Source organism: Oryctolagus cuniculus, chromosome 2 (assembly GCF_964237555.1).
Source record: "Oryctolagus cuniculus chromosome 2, mOryCun1.1, whole genome shotgun sequence".
NCBI lineage: Eukaryota > Metazoa > Chordata > Mammalia > Lagomorpha > Leporidae > Oryctolagus > Oryctolagus cuniculus.
Window position 1 is genome coordinate 109,443,949 of NC_091433.1, and position 6,000 is coordinate 109,449,948.

A 6,000-nucleotide genomic window follows, 5' to 3' on the forward strand; every position below is an offset into this window, starting at 1 on the left:
TGATTCACGTAATGGCTTTTAGCTATATACTGCTAGTTGTTTCCCCAATGATTGCTCTAGGATTCTCAGTATACATCATAACTTATTAGAATCTACTTGGCATTTTTTAGTAACTTAATTCCAGTGATATGTATTGTATGTTACAACCCTTTATTATAATTTTATGTTTCTTAAAGAAGTTCAGAGAAGAAAGGAGAGCACAACTGTTATAGAGTTTTGAGACAAATTAACCTTCTTGTATCCCAATTTAGTTTTTTTCACTTCTTCCTGTGAAGTCACCAACTGGTGTGATTTCTTTATCCCAATATAGTTCTGTTCCCACACACCTCCTTTGTGATGTTGTCAAATATATGACATTTCCTATATGCTATAGACCCCAAAATACAATTACATGCATATGGTTTTATGTAATTATTTTTAAAATATGAGAAGAAATGAGAACTATGCAATTATACTGTCACCTACATAATTACTTTAACTGGAATTCTTTGTTTGTTGTGTGTAGATTTGAATTACCCTCTTTTGTCACTTCCTTTCAACCTAAAGAACTTCCTTTAGTATTTCTTGTAAAAGCTGGTTTACCATGAACAAATTCTCCCCATTTTTGGGTAACTAGAGTGTCTTTATGTCTCCTTTTTGAGAGAGAGAGTTTTCTTGGCTATGGGAATCTAGAATGACAATGTTTTTCTTTCAGCACTTCAAATATGTCATCCCACTGCCTTCTGGCCCCCATTGTTCCTGATGAGAAATAGCTGGTGGTCTTTTGGGTTCTGCTATAGCAACTGACAAGTGAATAGTTAATCTTACTGGGGTAGTTAATGAGTCAATTTTCTCTTGGTGCTTTCAAGGTTTTCTTTTTGTCTTTGGTTTCAAAATTTTGGCCATGATGTATTTATGTGTCAGCCTCTGTGTTTATCCTACATACAACTGGTTGAGCTGATTAGATTTGTAGATTAATGTTTTACATAAATGTTGTGACTTTTTAGCTATTATTTCTTCAAATATATTTTCTGCCTCTCTTTTCTCTCCTATCCTCTGATATTCCCTGACACATGTAAGGACACTTCAAAAAGTTTGTGGAAAATGGGAATTTAAAAAGTTTATTTGGGAGCAAAAAAAAATTTTTTAATAAAGATTTTTATTTGAAAGGCAGAGTTATAGTGAGAGATGGGAGGAAAGACACAAGATTTTCCATCTGCTGGTTGGTTCATTCCCCCAAATGGCCGTAGCAACCAGGGCTGGGCCAGGCTGAAGTTAGGTGCTTCTTCTGGGTCTCCCATGTGGTTGCAGGGCCCAAGCCCTTGGGCCATCCTCCACTGCCTTCCCAGGTGCATTAGCAGGGAACTGGATTGGAAGTGGAGCAGCTGGGACTCTAACTGGCACCATACGGGATGCTGGCACTGCAGGCAGCAGCTTTACCTGCTACACCACACCCTCAGCCCTGTAAAAATTTATTTCTGATTATTTTATTTATTATTTTTTGAGGTAACATTTTTAATTTACATTTAATCAAAGGCTTAATGACTCCACTAAATAAGGAATTCAACAAGCAAAAAATAAAAAGACCATGGTCAACGGGAAAATAGGCAAGGGCTATACACAAAAATCCAATGAAAAGATGCTCAACTTCACTCATATAAATTAAATTTTCAAGCATCTACAAAAACATTAAACTTGTAGTAGTATATAATTCCTATCAATTTGACAAAGATTTGAAAGAACGCTTGATAAAACATTGTAAATGCTGAATGGGGCAGATTAAGCTGCTGCTTGGGACACCCACATGCCTTATTGGAGTGCTAGTTTCAGTGCTGTCACCTCTGTTTCTGCTAATGCCTCCTGGAAGGCAGCAGATGATGGCTCAAGTCCTTGAGTCCCTATTACATGGGAGACCCAAACTGAATTCCTAGCTCCTGGATTGGCCTGCCCCAGCCCTGGTTGTTGTGGTTGGAAGAGCTTTCTCTCTCCCTTCACTCTCTCTCTCTCTCTCTCTCCTGCTCTCTTGCTGTGTGCGTGTGTGTGTCTCACTCTGCCTTTGAAGTAGATGAAAATAAATACATGAGCATTTAAAAAGTTGTATAAATTCATGCTTAGTTTTTTTTGTAATACATATTTCGATAAAATTTTAAAAAAGTATTTTATTTATTTGAAAGGCAAAGTTATAGAAAGAGGAAGAGACAGAGAGATCTTTCATCTGCTGGTTCACTCCCCAGATGGCCTCAATGACAAGGGCTAGGCCAGACCAAAGCTAGGAGCTTCATCTGGGTTTCCCAGGTGGTGGCGGGGACCTAAACACTTGGGCCATCTTCCCCTGCTTTCCCAGATGCATCAGCAGAGAGCCAGATCAGAAGTGGAGCAGCTGGGCTTGAACTGGCGCCTGTCCAGCATACATGTAGGTGTCACAGAAAGCAGCTATGCCCACTGCACCACAACGCCAGCCCCTTGATCAGGTTTTTGAAGACCCTTGCATGTGTGGCTGAGCTTAACGGTGCCCCACGTTTCCTAATGGATGTTCAGTTTTCTTCATTCTATTTTCCCTCTGTCCTTCAGATCACGTGTGCTCCACTGATCTGTCTACATTTGATGATCCACTCTTCTGTCATCTCACATCTATAACTGAGTCCCTCTAGGCAATTTTTTTTCACTTTGGTCGTACTTTTCAATATCAGAATTTTCAGATGGTTCTTTTTTTAAAATATTTTTCAAAGATTTCATGTATTTATTTAGGAGGCAGAGAGAGAGAGGTCTTTCGTCCTCTGGTTCATTCCCCAAACAGCTGCAGTGGCTAGAGCTGAGCCAATCCAAAGCCAGGAGTCAGGAGCCAGGAGCATCCTCCAGGTCTCCCAAGCAGGTGCAGGGGCCCAAGGACTTGGGCCATCCTCCACTGCTTTCCCAGGCCACAGCAGAGAGCTGGATGGGAAGAGGAGCAGCCAGGACATGAACCAGTGCCCATATGGGATGCTGGCACTGCAGGCAGAGGCTCAGCCCACCATGCCACAGTGCTGGCCCCTAAAATAAACTTTTTATTGTTGATATTATTTGTTTTATGAGACATTGTCACCACACCTTATTTTATTTCTTCAAACATGCTTTCCATTAGTTCTTTGCACATATTTATTAATAGCTGAGACATTGTCAGCTAAGCCCAAACATCTGGGTACCCTCGAAGGCAGTTCTATCCTAGGGAATGGTCAAACCCCTCACACCACCGTTCTGTAGGTCCTAGCAGAGTTTTTTCTATTGGGTCTTCGAAGTCATCATTTTTAAGTATTTAAATTGGGTAAGCTTTCAGAATATGTAAGTCCTTTTTTAAAAAAAAGAAACTTTTTTTCCCGAAAGTACTGATGAAAACAGAGGAATGTAATAAGCTGTTGAGGAATGAAAAGGATTGTATCTTAGAAAAAGTACATGCACTTGATGGTCACAAAGAGAAAAGACCCAAATGTACGAATTCTAGGAGATCCTTTCTTTGGGCTGTGGCTGGAGAATGTACCTTCATTACTTTCAGTTGAGGTGGATAGAGCAAACCAGGGACCAGTGAAACTGAGTACAACAAATCTACTCAGTGGGAGGGGGCTCTCCGTCTAAGAAAGCCCAGGTGTTCAGCTGATGAATGCCCACTCATCTTTTTTTTTTTTTTTTTCCTGACAGGCAGAGTTAGTGAGAGAGAGAGAGACAGAGAGAAAGGTCTTCCTTCTGTTGGTTCACCCCCTAAATGGCCGCTACGGCCGGTGCACTGCGCCAATCCGAAGCTAGGAGCCAGGTGCTTCCTCCTGGTCCCCTACGCAGGTGCAGGGCCCAAGCACTTGGGCCATCCTACACTGCACTCCCGGGCCACAGCAGAGAGCTGGACTGGGAGAGGAGCAACCGGGACAGAAGGGGCGCCCCAATCAGGACTAGAACCCCGGGGTGCCGGTGCCGCAGGCGGAGGATTGGCCTTATGAGCCGCGATGCCGGCCCACTCATTATCTTTCCTGACACCTTTCCCTTTTAAGTGTCTCTGATTTAGTACTGGAGAGAAACCCATTCCCCTTCGTGTTTTAAATTTCTTGTTGCTCTACTTACAGAAAATTTTGCCCCTTACACCTACCTATTTAGTAAAATGAAGACCAAACCTTGTAAAGCTTCAACAAAAACAAAACGACAAAATAAATATATGAAGACCCCAATTTTATCCCTCAGGAAGTGAAAAATTACTTTAAATTCATTTTGCTTTTGGAGGTAATGTTGTATATATATATGGTAACATTGAACTGGTATCCATTCGAGCAAGACAAATATGCTATTATGTTTTCAGGAGTTAAGGGAAAGAAATTATCTTCTGTTTGCTACCTACTTGTATGTTTTGTTTGACTCAAACCAGTTTTATCTCAACAGAACAGAGAGATTATGGCAATCATCCACGCATCTGCGTCATCTCTTAGGCTATAGCATCTGTGTAATAGAGATGGCCTTTTGCAATATTCTCAACAGGAAGACTTTAGACTCCTCTGTGTGACAGAGTTCCCTTTCGTTCTGTCAGTTTTCCTAAGGCTGTGTAATCTTAGGGACTGCATTAAAGGGTCAGTTTCTCTAACGAGGCTTCCATCAAAACTGGTCCAACTGGAAGCAAGCCTGGCTCAAGGGCAGCTAATTAACTCCATCTGTGCTTCCTTTGCCCCAGGATAACAGCCTGGAGCAAGCAGGTCCAGGGAGTGATGGAGACACTCAGGAACACGTCTCCTGGTTGCCTTGTTTCAGACGTGATGTTCACAGGAAACAGGCTTCATCTGTATTTAAGCATAGGCTTAAACCAACCTTTACTCTCCTACAATTCTTCCTATTTCTGTTTAAAGATTCTAACAGCATTTTTCACTAATGCAACCTAAAGCATCAGAAATTTTCAGATAGTAGCTGTTTAGTAAATATTTGTTGAATGAACAAATGAGTGAAATGTGTTTTTAATTTTTAAAAATTTTCTAAAATTTGGCCGGCGCCGCGGCTCACTAGGCTAATCCTCCACCTTGTGGCGCCGGCACACCGGGTTCTAGTCCCGGTCGGGGCACCGGATTCTGTCCCGGTTGCCCCTCTTCCAGGCTCTTCTCACTGTCCACTCTGTCTGTCAAAAAAAAAAAAAAAAAAAAAAAAAAGGTAGAAAACCCAATCCAAAACTGGGTAAAAGACTTGAATAGAAACTTCACAAATACATGTACCAGTTGGAGCATAGGCATCTAAAAAAGTGCTGGATTTTCTTAGTTATTAGGGAAATGCCCACGATAACTGCAGTGAAACACTATTTCACACACACCAGAATGGCAGGAGTGAAAACCATTGACAATACCAAGCTTGTGGAGCTACAGTAACTCCCTTAGACAGCTGGTGGGTGTGTAAATTAGTACAATTACTCAGGGAAACAATTTGGATTATCTGTTAAGATGAGCACAAGAGTAATTCTGCCTCTAGGTGAACACCCAACAAAAATACATGCACATGCACACTAAGAAACGTCCGTGTGAAAGTTCATAGCAACATTGTCCTTATGAGTCACCAGGAAACAACTCAAATGCCCATTACCAGTAGAGTGAATAAATAGTGTTATGTTTGTATAATGGAACAAATGCAACAGTGAAAATTAGCAAGCTGAAATTATAGCTAGATTCATCAACGTGGGTAAATCTCATAAAAATATTGAGGCTGGCATTTAACATAACAGTTAAAATGCAGCTTGGGAGCACTGGTGTTGTGGTGTAGTGGGTTAAACCGCTGCTTACAAGGCCGGCATTCCACATGGGTGCCTGTTTGAGTCCTGGCTGCTCCACTTCCAATCCAGCTCCCTGATAACAGCCTGGGAAAAGCAGCAGAAGATGGCCCAAGTGCTTGGACTCCTGCCACCCACGTAGGAGACCCAGATGAAGCTCCTGGCTCCTGGCTTTGGCCTGGCCCAGCCCTTGCCATTGCGGCCATTTGGGGAGTGAACCAGTGGATTGAAGATTCTCCCCCCACCCCCACCCCACCCTCTAA